This window comes from Oncorhynchus keta, chromosome 15, assembly GCF_023373465.1.
Source record: "Oncorhynchus keta strain PuntledgeMale-10-30-2019 chromosome 15, Oket_V2, whole genome shotgun sequence".
NCBI lineage: Eukaryota > Metazoa > Chordata > Actinopteri > Salmoniformes > Salmonidae > Oncorhynchus > Oncorhynchus keta.
Window position 1 is genome coordinate 46,217,523 of NC_068435.1, and position 15,293 is coordinate 46,232,815.

At 42.7% G+C, this 15,293-nt stretch overlaps 1 long non-coding RNA gene across 1 annotated transcript; it reads right to left on the reverse strand.

The window, feature by feature from the left end:
- Positions 1–392: 392 nt before the first annotated feature.
- On the reverse strand, positions 393–10,137 carry LOC118371274 (uncharacterized). The gene is made up of 5 exons (XR_004822966.2): positions 9,475–10,137; positions 3,166–3,270; positions 2,770–3,061; positions 2,454–2,603; positions 393–1,961 (listed from the first exon to the last, which is right to left on the reverse strand). It is a non-coding gene; the product is annotated as an uncharacterized LOC118371274 (long non-coding RNA).
- Between the last annotated feature and the right edge of the window lie 5,156 nt (positions 10,138–15,293).

The following is a 15,293-nucleotide window of genomic DNA, read 5'->3' on the forward strand; positions in this document are numbered from 1 at the left end:
TGAGGCAAGGGATGAAAAAACACCAGACAGATGGATAGATGGATGGAGGATGGAGAGAGAGACATGGTCCTAGTGCAGTGTGGAAGACTAGTGATTTTGTTGTGATGCTGAGCAATGAGAATAACAACAAATCCCAGTCTGCCTCTCAGCACAGGGCACTTCCCTACAGTCTGCTGCATACTACTGTGTGTGTGTGCGTGTGTGTGTGTGTGTGTGTGTGTGTGTGTGTGTGTGTGTGTGTGTGTGTGTGTGTGTGTGTGTGTGTGTGTGTGTGTGTGTGTGTGTGTGTGTGTGTGTGTGTGTGTGTGTGTGTGTGTGTGTGTGTTGTTTCGAGGTGGAATTGCAACGTAAACATGCATGACTATAAATGCAAATAAAACCATCATGATGTGTAAACTGAAATAACATAGATATTTAATTCAAGACTGGAACATTGATAAAATACAAAACATGTACAAATGGTCACATTCATACAATCAGAAAATGCATTTGGAATTTGGAACCTCATCGCAAACATGCTTTGATCAGTTTCCCAGGCAAGCTGGTAAAAGGGAGAAGCAGCCATTTTCCCCTAGTAATCGCATGTGACTTGCATTTAAAACTGGTACAGTTGAACTAGGGCAGGAGACCAACGGTATATGACTCTATGACTACACTTTGTAGATAAAAACACCTCTATAATTGCTTTTAGCTGACATCAACAGACTTCATCAACATTTGCAGAAAGCCTAGACCAACTAACACATTACAGATTTTAACCTACAGACAATGTACAGGCAGCATTTATATGACTACGGAGACAAAGGGCATTGGTAATGGATTTGTACAAAAGAAGCCATTTTGAAGTGCTCCGTTACCAAGATGGAATACTTCTATTCAATTTAGCATTCCCTCTGTGTTCCATTTGACCCAATGAGTCATGAGAACACATAGCCTACCCAGACTTGTGTCTGTTCTATTAATTGTATTCATATGACTGCACACAGTTAGCGTTGCTGTCGAGCGTGTCATCACACACATAACACTTCAGAGGTCTTCACGTTACAGCCCGACTTCAACCTTCCGCTTAGCACCATAGTTTATTGTGCACCTTATTCTCTAGACACAGAATATTGCATGTTAATTAAAGGAATGGGTTATAAGAACCGGTGGCTAGAACTCAAATCCTTTGATGTCCCCACATGTAGCACCTGAAGGGGGCTTAAGGAGGGCCTGTGAAATCATTAAAGCAGATCTCAATTGCACACTAGTGACCACACATAACGAGATATAGCCACTATGGTCACTCTACGCCCTGATATGCTTTCCATTTAACCACCCACCTCCTCCCTCCAGATTAGTCTGATTGGTCACAACGGGTGCTACACCTTGGGTAGTGGATAAGGAGCATTCACCACCATTACAATGGAGAGCATTTTGAAGACATGAGATTGCCTCATATAGATACAACATCCAACCATAGGTGGAAACGCCTCATATAGATACAACATCCAACCATGGGTGGAGTTGGGCTTCCTGTGTGGTCACAGAAGTAGGTGAGCTCATTCCATACAACTATGAGGGTTCCCTTTTTAAGTAGGTGAAGCATGTGGCCTGGGAGTTCCAGCTGTCTAAAAGTCGCTGTCTCTGGATCATATGTGCTGTGAACGTCTGCGAGCATGGGTTTGAATCTGACCCACTGCTCTAGCACCCTCTCTCCTCTATATTTCTATCCTATCCTAAAAACGTTCCCCCTGACCCTTACCCTGCCCCACTCTGTGTAGTAAGGGCTTCATTCACTAGGGGTTTGAGGCTTCTTCAGTATGTGTAGGAGTTCTCAATGACAATGCTTCTGAAGAAGAGGAACCTGTCTGCACAGGCAGGCGAGGTAAATGTAGACAGGGCAGAATGACTTCTTCTGGCAGGTGATGAGGTGGAGGGCAGCATCGCAGGCTGGGTAGGCCATCATATTGGTGTGGCCTCTGCAGGCGGGATATTACATAGACAATTAAAGACACGCTGCAGGGTAAGACATTAAGGGTACTGTAATGCATGCTACATGCAGGATGTGTTTAAATGTTTTGATCAGGTTTCATCTCAATTGAACTTCCTGGTTTAATAAGGGTTAAATAATAGAATAAGGACACCTTGATAAGACCTACATGATACCTACTGTAATGTTTTCTACTTCATTCTACTTTATCTAAGGCCTACTATAAATATAACAGGTATTGTACCTTCATAAATATCCAACTACTGCTACACAAGCAGTCAATACAACTCATGCATGTAAAGTTATGGTGACAGTTGAAAATGTTTATTTTACATGGCCAGTCATTCAACATCACCAGCACAACCACGCACACTACCCAGTCATAATGCCATTTATTCAGTAGGAAAAGACAAAAGCTCTAGAACACATAAACAGAAATGTATTGTTGAAAAAAGAACTGTAAATGGATTGTGTGTCTGACCTGATTCTGTGTCTTATCAGGCCCAAGGTGGTGATGGTCAGAGATACATTGCTGTGCTAGATGGCTAGCTCATGCTGTATGGTGCCAAAGAAAACATTCACTACAAGAAACCGTTGGCCGCGTAAGGGCTCCACGGAGTAGTCATCTTACCTGTAGGGGAGAGAAGGAGAGACAGGGCGAAAAGAAAGTTGGTGAGTTCAGACAGAAGGACAGATCTTGGTTTTATTCCCCTCTAAAAATACAGTAGAAGGAGTACTAGTGTAGTGTGCATCTGTATAAGACTGTATATGTATAAGACCGTGTGTTGTGTACTCACCCAACAGAGAGGATACTACGATCACAAACCCTATACTCCAACACTGACAAAGCTGCAGACGCAATGTTCACGTAGCTGAGGAAATTCACCTTTGGAAAACAGCAACACATTAGAAACTACTATAGCATAGCCTTGTCTCACTTGGCTAGGTGCAAGGCTAAGTATAGCCTAATACAAAGGGGAAAAAAAACAAAGCGTATCTGCATTAGTTCCCTGACGTGCTCCTCGTCTCCGTTCCATATGGCGAATGGGGAGGATCCAATGTGATTCAAAACTAGGATGTCAAGACATTCTGCAGAACAAAAAGATAGTTTGAAAATGTAAACTAATGTGCCTTATGAATCTTTAACATAATACAGACAATGACTGAAGTTAATCTAAGTGATCAGTTCTTACCCAGCCATCCTCACCACTCCCTCTGGATCTGAGGCTTGGCACACATCTCCTGTCACATACAGACAGAGCCTTCTGGGCCCCCAGGCTTGTGCTGTTCTCTGCCACCTACAGGACAGAGGGAGCAATGACACACTGGTAAAGAGGCTGTCACCATCTGGTCATAATAGAAAGGACAGATGTACATACACTGCTCCAAAAAATAAAGGGAACACTAAAATAACACATCCTAGATCTGAATGAATGAAATATTCTTATTAAATACTTTTTTCTTTACATAGTTGAATGTGCTGACAACAAAATCACACAAAAATGAATGTTAGTGGTGGCTGTTTAACAGTCTGATGGCCTTGAGATAGAAGCTGTTTTTCAGTCTCTCGGTCCCAGCTTTTGATGCAAAACTAGCTACCCTCTCCACTACTGTTCCATCGATGTGGATAGGGGGGTGTTCCCTCTGCTGTTTCCTGAAGTCCACAATCATCTCCTTAGTTTTGTTGACGTTGAGTGTGAGGTTATTTTCCTGACACCACACTCCGAGGGCCCTCTCCTCCTCCCTGTAGGCCGTCTCGTCGTTGTTGGTAATCAAGCCTACCACTGTTGTGTCGTCCGCAAACTTGATGATTGAGTTGGAGGCGTGCGTGGCCACGCAGTCGTGGGTGAACAGGGAGTACAGGAGAGGGCTCAGAACGCACCCTTGTGGGGCCCCCGTGTTGAGGATCAGCGGGGAGGAGATGTTGTTGCCTACCCTCACCACCTGGGGACGGCCCGTCAGGAAGTCCAGTACCCAGTTGCACAGGGCGGGGTCGAGACCCAGGGTCTCGAGCTTGATGACGAGCTTGGAGGGTACTATGGTGTTGAATGCCGAGCTGTAGTCGATGAACAGCATTCTCACATAGGTATTCCTCTTGTCCAGGTGGGTTAGGGCAGTGTGGTTGAGATTGCATCGTCTGTGGACCTATTTGGGCGGTAAGCAAATTGGAGTGGGTTTAGGGTGTCAGGTAGGGTGGAGGTGATATGGTCCTTGACTAGTCTCTCAAAGCACTTCATGATGACGGAAGTGAGTGCTACGGGGCGGTAGTCGTTTAGCTCAGTTACCTTAGCTTTCTTGGGAACAGGAACAATGGTGGCCCTCTTGAAGCATGTGGGAACAGCAGACTGGTATAGGGATTGATTGAATATGTCCGTAAACACACCGGCCAGCTGGTCTGCGCATGCTCTGAGGGCGCGGCTGGGAATGCCGTCTGGGCCTGCAGCCTTGCGAGGGTTAACACGTTTAAATGTCTTACTCACCTCGGCTGCAGTGAAGGAGAGACCGCATGTTTTCGTTGCAGGCCGTGTCAGTGGCACTGTATTGTCCTCAAAGCGGGCAAAAAAGTTATTTAGTCTGCCTGGGAGCAAGACATCCTGGTCCGTGACTGGGCTGGGTTTCTTCTTGTAGTCCGTGATTGACTGTAGACCCTGCCACATGCCTCTTGTGTCTGAGCCATTGAATTGAGATTCCACTTTGTCTCTGTACTGACGCTTAGCTTGTTTAATAGCCTTGCGGAGGAATAGCTGCATTGTTTATATTCGGACATGTTACCAGACACCTTGCCCTGATTAAAAGCAGTGGTTCGCGCTTTCAGTTTCACGCGAATGCTGCCATCAATCCACGGTTTCTGGTTTGGGAATGTTTTTATCGTTGCTATGGGAACGACATCTTCGACGCACGTTCTAATGAACTCGCACACCGAATCAGCGTATTCGTCAATATTTCCATCTGACGCAATACGAAACATGTCCCAGTCCACGTGATGGAAGCAGTCTTGGAGTGTAGAGTCAGCTTGGTCTGACCAGCGTTGGACAGACCTCAGCGTGGGAGCCTCTTGTTTTAATTTCTGCCGACTTCAGCAAAATGGAGTCGTGGTCAGCTTTCCCGAAAGGGGGGCGGGGCAGGGCCTTATATGCGTCGCGGAAGTTAGAGTAACAATGATCCAAGGTTTTACCACCCCTGGTTGCGCAATCGATATGCTGATAAAATTTAGGGAGTCTTGTTTTCAGATTAGCTTTGTTAAAATCCCCAGCTACAATGAATGCAGCCTCCGGATAAATGGTTTCCAGTTTGCAAAGAGTTAAATAAAGTTAGTTCAGAGCCATCGATGTGTCTGCTTGGGGGGGGATATATACGGCTGTGATTATAATCGAAGAGAATTCTCTTGGAAGATAATGCGGTCGACATTTGATTGTGAGGAATTCTAAATCAGGTGAACAGAAGGATTTGAGTTCCTGTATGTTTCCTTCATCACACCATGTCCCGTTAGTCATGAGGCATACGCCCCCGCCACTCTTCTTACCAGAGAGATGTATGTTTCTGTCGGCGCGATGCGTGGAGAAACCCGTTGGCTGCACCGCCCTGGATAGCGTCTTCCCAGTAAGCCATGTTTCCGTGAAGCAGAGGACGTTACAGTCTCTGATGTCCCTCTGGAATGCCACCCTTGCTCGGATTTCGTCAACCTTGTTGTCGAGAGACTGGACATTGGCAAGAAGAATGCTGGGAAGTGGTGCGCGATGTGCCCTTTTTCGGAGTCTGACCAGAACACCGCCGCGTTTCCCTCTTTTTCGGAGTCGTTTCCTTGGGTCGCTGCATGCGATCCATTCCGTTGTCCTGTTTGTAAGGCAGAACACAGGATCCGCGTCGCGGAAAACATATTCTTGGTCGTACTGATGGTGAGTTGACGCTGATCTTATATTCAGTAGTTCTTCTCGACTGTATGTAATGAAACCTAAGATGACCTGGGGTACTAATGTAAGAAATAACACGTAAAACAACAAAAAACTGCATAGTTTCCTAGGAACGCGAAGCGAGGCGGCCATCTCAGTCGGCGCCGGAAGTATATCATATATATATATCATATATCATTATGTACATATTCTGTATCCCCTTACACTTGTGTGTGTATAAGGTAGTAGTTTTGGAATTGTTAGTTAGATTACTTGTTGGTTATTACTGCATTGTCGGAACTAGAAGCACAAGCATTTCGCTACACTCGCATTAACATCTGCTAACCATGTGTATGTGACAAATGAATTTGATTTGATTTTTTTTGTGATTTGATCAAATTTCCTACATATTTGAAGACAACATACACATCAGAAAGAGCTCCATTATATTGTCAAATAATCACAATAGTCAAATCAGTGCATTAAATCTCAATGTATGTGAAATAGAAAAATATAAAAATTAATATAAGAATGGAAAATGAAAATGACAACAATTGCCTTAAATAAAATAAAGAAAATACATAAAAGTTGCTCAAAGGGTGTATTCAAAACCTTGAATAATATTTTTGCCTGCCCTTTGCCTTGCTACTCAACTGACATGGATAACTACTGTTGGAGAACTGGATCAAATGTGTCCTTCCAGAGGACTGCCATCAGCCAAATGCTGAACATGAAAAAACTTGGTTTTCATCCTGCCCTTCGTAATCATGTTGAATTCATTTCAATGCTACAGGTGATGCTTAGGTAACACACCTTATTTGTTTAAAAAAATTCACGCCTGTGTCAATATCCTAGTTGATCTAAAATAAAAACTGTCAAAAAGTATATTCTAAAAACTCCACCAAGCTTCTGTACCTCGCCTCGCTCCTACCTGGGCTCGAACCAGGAACACATCGACCACAGCCACCCTCGAAGCAGCGTTACCCATGCAGAGCAAGGGTAACAACTACTCAACTACTACTCTCAGAGCGAGTGAAGTTTGAAACGCTATTAGCGCGCACCCCGCTAACTAGCTAGCCATTTCGCATCACATCATTTACACCAGCCTAATCTCGGGAGTTGATAGGTTTGAAGTCATAAACAGCAGAGCTGCTGGCAAACGCACAAAAGTGCTGTTTGAATGAATGCTTAGAAGCCTGCTGGTGCCGACCATCGCTCAGTCAGATTGCTATCAAATCATAGACTTAATTATAACATAATAGCACACAGAAATACAAGCCGTAGGTCATTAATATGGTCGAATCCGGAAACTATCATCTCAAAAACAAGACGGTTATTCTTTCAGTGAAATATGGAACCGTTCCATATTTTATCTAACGGGTGGCATCCATCAGTCTAAATATTCCTGTTACATTGCACAACCTTCAATGTTTTGTCATAATTACGTAAAATTCTAGCAAATTAGTTCGCAATGAGCCAGGCGGCCCAAACTGTTGCATATACCCTGACTCTGCGTGCAATGAACGCAAGAGAAGTGACACAATTTCACCTGGTTAATATTGCCTGCTAACCTGGATTTCTTTTAGCTAAATATGCAGTTTAAAAAATATATACTTCTGTGTATTGATTTTAAGAAAGGCATTGGTGTTTATGGTTAGGTACACTTTGGAGCAATGACAGTCCTTTTTTGCCAATGCGCACTGCATCGATTATATGCAACGCAGGACACGCTAGATAAACTAGTAATATCATCAACCATGTGTAGTTATAACTAGCAATTATGATTGGTTAAGTTTAATGCTAGCTAGCAACATACCTTGGCTTCTTACTGTATTCGCGTAACAGGCGGGCTCCTCGTGAGGCAGGTGGTTAGATCGTTGGACTAGTTAACTTTAAGGTTGCAAGATTGAATCCCTAAACTGACAAGGTAAAAATCTGTCATTCTGCACCTGAACAAGGCAGTTAACCCACCGTTCCTAGGCCGTCATTGAAAGTAAGAATGTGTTCTTAACTGAAGATTAAATAAAGGTGTAAAAAAGGTGTAAAATCGGCAAAATTGGCGTCCTAAATGACCGATTTTCGATTGTTATGAAAACTTGAAATCGGCCCTAATTAATCGGCCATTGCGATTAATCGGTCGACCTCTACTACATACAGTATATGTACATATCTACCTCAATTACCTTGTACCCCTGCACATCGACTCGGTACTGGTACCCAGTGAAAATAGCCAAGTTATTGTTACTTCCTTGTGTTTTTCCTCTATTATTTTTCTCTTTGCATTGACGGCAAGGGCAAGTAAGCATTTCACTGTTCGTCTACACCTGTTATTTACGAAGCATATGAAATACAATTGGATTTAATATACTGTACCAGTCAAAAGTTTGGACACACCTACTCATTCCAGGGTTTTTCTTTCTTTTTTTGCACTTTTCTACATTGTAGAATAATAGTGAAGACATCAAAACTATGAAATAACACAAGGAATCATGTCTTAATCAAAAAAGTGTTCAAGAAATCAAAATATATTTCATATTTGAGATTCTTCAAAGTAGCCTTGATGACAGCTTTGCACATTCTTGGCATTCTCTCAACCAGCTTCACCTGGAATTATTTTCCAAAAGTCATGAAGGAGATCCCAAATATGCTGAGTACTTGTTGGCTGCTTTTCCTTCACTCTGCAGTCCAACTCATCCCAAACCATCTCAATTGGGTTGAGGTTGGGTGATTGTGAAGGCCAGGTCATCTGAAATCACCTGGAATGCATTTCAATTAACAGGTGTGCCTTGTTAAAAGTTTATTTGCGTTTGAGCCAATCAGTTTAGTTGTGACAAGGTAGGGGTGGTACACAAGAGATAGCCCTATTTGGTAAAAGACCAAGTCCATATTATAGCAATAACAGCTCAAATAAGCAAAGAGAAACGACAGTCCATCATTACTTTAAGACATGAAGGTCAGTCAATCTGGAATTTAAAAAAAAAGTTTTTTCAAAAACCATCAGGCGCTATGGATGAAACTGGCTCAATTGAGGACCGCCACAGAAAAGGAAGACCCAGAATTACCCCGGGATGCAAACTAGTCACCTTTCTGGGAAATATCATTCACTTAACAGTAGAATGCAGCACACGACTGAAGAGAGAAGAGACAACCAATTTGCTAGTTACAGCATCAGCGCCTGCTCTGGAAAGACAGCAGAGAGTAGAAAGGCAGTTTGCCACTTACAGCAGTGTGTCCCCTAAACGATAACGAAGAGGTAGGTGAAAAGCCTGACTACGGAGACGGGTGAGAAGGTGATGAAGCATACTTCATGAGCTGTAACCAAAAAACAACTGGCATTTGGAAAGTTTAAGGTGAAGGAGAAAATGTGGTGGAACAAGTACTATTATTGTTAGCATTGTTAAGTAACGTTATCTTGCTAGCTGGAACTAATTCTCCATAAGCTAGCCAGAGAAATGTTGAGCAACATTAGCCAACTTAACTGATAATTTAGTTTATGGTGGGAAAATTAGCTGGCTAATAAAGTCAGTCAGCTAACGTTAGCTAGCTAACGTTACACCATCAGATGAACTAACATCAGATGAGCTAACCAATTCGCTATAGTATTAACTTAACTGGTATAATGTTATGACTCCTTGCCATTCTTGAAGTTATAACGTGTTAGTTGCTTACAGGACCCTGGCAATCTATGTGAAATGTTGAGTAGTTAGCTAGCTAATGAACTAACTACTACTATCTGTGAACTAATGTTTTCCCTCTACAATATGTGGTTAATGTTCAGAATGAGATAATTAGGTAAAAAGGAGGCGTTGCTTGTTAAACAAGTGGATTGGGGCTCCTGAGTGGCACAGCGGTCTAAGGCACTGCATTTCAGTGCTAGAGGCGTCACTACAGACACCCTGGTTTGAATCCAGGCTGTATCACATCCAGCCGTGATTGGGAGTCCCATAGGGTGGTGCACAATTGGCCCAGTGTTGTCTGGGATTGGCCGGTGTAGGTGTCATTGTAAATAAAAAATATTTTCTTAACTGTCTTGCCTAGTTAAATAAAGGTTTAAAAAAAGTGTAGCCAGCCCTGGCTTAAGCTGGATGCCACTATAGAGGTGAAAGGAACACCACACACCACACACCACACACTTCCTCTCTTTCTCACTTTTCCAATAAAGTGGATAAAAAGGGGAACGCCAGCTGTACTCTGCCTGAAAGAGCTCAATTATGTCAACAAAGAGTTTCATGCTCTGCGGCTGGCACATTGTAGAACAGATGTCTACAGGCAGAAAGTGTACAATGTAATAACCTGCAGTGTAGCCCAAAGATATTGATTTTGTGTTGAACTTCACAGTACAACTTGTGTGTGAGTGAGGGGGGTTGGGGGTGGGTAATTAAATGTTTTACTCGGTGAACGTTATTTTTGCACACATGTAGCCTTGTGTACTTGATCAATGTCTACCATAGTGGCCACTATAATAGAGCAACAATATAATGCCTGTGTGTTTCTGTCACGTCCTGACCTTAGTTCCTTTTTTATGTCTCTGTTTTAGTTTGGTCAGGGCGTGAGTTGGGGTGGGCATTCTATGTTGTGTATTCTAGGTTTTGCATTTCTGTGTTTGGCCTGGTATGGTTCCCAATCAGAGGCAGCTGTTGATCGTTGTCTCTGATTGAGAACTTACTTAGGCAGCCTGTTTTCCCACTATGGGTTGTGGGTAGTTGTTTTCTGTGTCTGTGTTTTACCATACAGAACTGTTTCTATTTTCATTTATTTCTTTTGTATTCAGTGTTCGTTTATATTTCATTAAAATATGGACACTTACCACGCTGCGCATTGGTCCGATCTTTCCTACTCCTCATCAGAAGAGGAGGAAAACCATTACAGTTTCATTCTATTTGTACTTTAAGATGTATTTTTCCCAAGTTCAGGGATTTTTTGCATGCTTCGGTGGACATTAAAAAAGTGTTACCTTTTTAGCCCTCATCAGTTTGCGTCCCAGGTTACCTCTGCTGCAGAGGATAAGTTCATTAGAGTTAACTGCACCTCAGATTGCAGGACAAATTAATGCATCACAGAGTACGTAAGAGACACATCTCAACATCAACTGTTCAGAGGAGACTGCATTAATCAGGCCTTCATTGTTGAATTGCTGCAAAGAAACTACTGCTAAAGGACACCAATAATAAGAAGAGACTTTCTTGGGCCAAGAAATACGAGCAAAGGACATTAGATCTGTCCTTTGGTCTGAGTCCAAATTTGAGTCTTTGTGAGATGCAGAGTAGGTGAACAGATCTCTGTATGTGTGGTTCCCACCATTTAGCATGTAGGAGGAGTGATGGTGTGGGGTTGCTTTGCTGGTGACACTGTCAGTGATTTACTTTTAATCCAAGGCACACTTAACCAGCATTGCTACCTCAGCATTCTGCAGCGCTACGCCATCCCATCTGGTTTGCGCTTAGTGGGACTATCATTTGTTTTGAACAGGACATTGACCCAACACACCTCCAGGCTGTGTAAGGGCTATTTGACCAGGAAAGGAGAGTGATGGAGTGCTGCATCAGATGACCTGTTCTCCACAATCACACAACCTCAACCCAATTGACATGATTTGGGATGAGTTGGACCGCAGAGTGAAGGAAAAGCAGCCAATAGAAGCATATGCGGAAAAACGCATTCCAGGTGATTTCAGATGACCTGGCCTTCACAATCACCCAACCTCAACCCAATTGAGATGGTTTGGGATGAGTTGGACTGTAGAGTGAAGGAAAAGCAGCCAACAAGTACTCAGCATATTTGGGATCTCCTTCATGACTGTTGGAAAAGCATTCCAGATGAATCTGGTTGAGAGAATGACAAGAGTGTGCAAAGCTGTCATCAAGGCAAAGGGTGGCTACTTTGAAGATTTTCAAATATAAATTACATTTTGATTTGTTTAACACTTTTTTGGTTACTACATGATTCCATGTGTTATTTCAGTTTTAATGTCTTCACCATTATGCTACAATGTAGAAAATAGTAAAAAATAAAGAAAAACGCTTGAATGAGTTGACTGGTACTGTATATTTTTCACATCAGATAGGCATGCACGGACACACAAACACTATGTAATTGTGTTCCCTCTTCCTTTTATTCATTCTACTTCTTCCTCTCACCCTATTTCCATGAACAGTGAAATGGGAGCTATGTACCAGGAGCTGGGAACATACACACACCTTGTGCAATTTTTTTATTATCCATGATAGTGTTACACAAACAGATAAGGCGGAGAATTCAACACTTCTAAGCTTACTAAATAATACACTTTTGTAGAAAGCTGCAAAATAACATTGCAAATATATTTCCTCAGAAGCCCTTGACAGTCCTGTAAGCTCGCAAACTATATATACACTGTAACAATGAAGGAGAGGGAGGAGAGAACATTACAAATAAATTTTTTATTCCAAACAGAGATTTTGAATGTCACTGACTGATAGACTGGCATAATGACAGAAACAACGGTTTCAATAGCTAGCAAACACAGCGAGAATAATAGAGCAGAACACAAGAGAAGAGAAATGACAAGTCTCAAAATGGGATGTATAATTTCAGAGTTAAATTAAAAATGGCATTTTGAGAGAACATGACTAAGAAGGTATTTATCTTCAACTTTTCTAAACAAAAGCTAGTTTCAAAAGTCAATTTCAACATCAACCTCTTACTGTAGAAAAATACCCCATTAAAACCTAATGTCCAGCTTTAGAAAGGTCTGTGCAATTTTTACACCTGTTATTTCCCGAGGTGAATGAAGAACAAAAGGTAAGCTAGAAACATTAAACGATTTTATTACCATTTTATGTTTCATTCCATATTCCTTATTTGTGAACCTGGCCACAGAGCGCAAGTGATTTTCTTCAATAAATCTCCTTCGGAATTGTATTTCTAATGACAACCTATTGACAGTCAATCACTTGAACTGTACAAGAATGGACTAAAACCACTATAGAAGTCAAATCAAATCAAACTTTGTCACATGCGCAGAATACAAGTGTAGACTTTACAGTAAAATGCTGACTTACAAGCCCTTAACCAACAGTGCAGTTCAAGAAGAAGAAAATATTTACCAAGTAGGCTAAAATAAAAGTAATAATAAAAAGTAACATAATAAGAATAAAGGCTGTATACAGGGGGCACGGTACCGGTTCTGGCGGTGATGCAACCGGTCTGGATGCTCTCGATGGTGCAGCTGTAGAACCTTTTGAGGATCCAAGCCCAAGCCAAATCTTTTTCCCCCTCCTCCTGAGGGGGAAAATGTTTTGTTGTGCCCTCTTCACGACTGTCTTGGTATGTTTGGACCATGATAGTTCGTTGGTGATGTGGACACCAAGGAACTTAACTCTCAACCCACTCCACTACAGCCCCATCGATGTTAATGTGGGTCTGTTCGGCCCGCCTTTTCCTGTTGTCCACGATCAGTTCCTTTGTCTTGCTCACATTGAGGGAGAGGTTGTTGTCCTGGTACCCCACTGCCAGTTCTCTGACCTCTTCCTTATAGGCTGTCTCATCGTTGTCAGCAAACCTAATGATGGTGTTGGAGTCGTGTTTGCCACGCAGTCATTGCTAAAACAAGGAAATGCTCATTTTACAACAATTGTTCAAAGTGTGGTTTAATGTGTTTATTAAAGCTTTTTCTCAATTGAACTATTTCTAACAATCAGTAATTACCTGCTAGAATCATATTACAAAATGGTTTTCTGTTGTCCACACTTGCTTCAAGATGTCCACCATTGTTCCTGTACCCAAGAAAGCAAATGTTACTAATCTAAATGTCATCATGAAGTGCTCTTTTTTGTAAAAAAAGAAAGTTTTATTATACAATACAAAACATACACAAAACGTACAACATGCTGACATACAAACATCCACAGCCTCACCACTGCCTCATGAAGTGCTTTGCGAGGCTATTTAAGGACCATATCACCTCCACCTTACCCGACACCCACTACAATTTGCATACCGCCACAACAGATCCATGGAAGACGAAATCGCCATTGCACTGCATACTTTCCTATCCAACCTTGACAAGAAGAACACCTATGTGAGAATGTTGTTCATCAACTTCAGCTCAACATTCAACACCATAGTGCCCTCCAAGCTCATCACTAAGCTCAGGACCCTGGGTCTGAACCCCTCTCTGTGCAACTAGACTTCCTGATGGGCCAACTCCAGGTGGTGAAGGTACTCCCCATTCACACGACTGCATGGCAATGCACGTCTCCAACTTTATCATCAAGTTTGCTGACGACACAGTGGTAGGCCTGATTACCAACAATGACGAGACAGCCTACAAGGAGGAGGTGAGAGCCCTGGCGAAGTGGTGCAAGGAAAATAACCTCTCCCAACAATGTCAAGAAAACAAAGGAGTTATTTGTGGACTACAGGAGACAGCCGAGAAAGTACGCCTCCATCCACGGGGCCACAGTGGAGAGGTTCAAGTTCCACGGATTGCAAAGTTCCTCCAGAGAAACCTGAAATGGTACCGCTACACTGATACCGTGATGAAGGGGCAACAGCACCTCTTCAACTACGGGAGGCTGAAGAAATTTGGCTTGGAGTCGTGTTTGACCATCTCAAACTTCTACAGATGCACCATTGAGCACCATTCTGTCGGGCTGTATCACCGCCTGGTACAGCAACTGCACCTCCCGCAACCGCAGGGCTCTCCAGAGGGTGGTGCGGTCTTGCCCAGCGCATCACCTGGGGCACAATGCCTACCCTCCAGGACACCTTCAGCACCGGGTATCACAGGAAGGCAAAGAAGATCATCAAGGACCTCAGCCACCCAAGCAATGGCCTGTTCACCCTGCGACCATCTAGCAGGCAGAGACAGCACAGGTACATCAAAGCTGGCCCCAAGAGTCTGAAAAGCAGCTTCTATCTCTAGGCCATCAGACTGTTAAACAGTCATCACTAGCCGGCCTAGATTCAATCAGATCCAGCATTAACTGGCGATAGCAGACACCCGCATAGCGGATGTTTTGGCGGTGTTGGAGGTGGAACTGCATTGGGTAAAATAGGTGAGCAGCTGCTCTTGCCATCATTGTCATGAAGCCACACCCGCCCCACTTGCATTAGAAGTTTAGAACGAGAATAGAGCGTAATTATTTCTATATAGCTTATATCATCCTAATCGAGGTGTAAATTAAATGTCATCTTCCAGTGTTCAAACTTGTAAACAAGGCTGCATGGGATTACTGTTAATGCGACTCCATGCAGCCAAGAGCAATGTCCACTTTAGGTGTTGTTTCTACATTATTTCAATGAAATTACATTGAACCAATGTGGAAGACGTTGAATTGACATTTGTGCCTAGTGGGATACTGTATTCTTGACATAGCTCATCCTATACAACTACTGCTGTACATACCCTTTTAGTACTTACACCGTATATTGTAGATATTGTCTATACA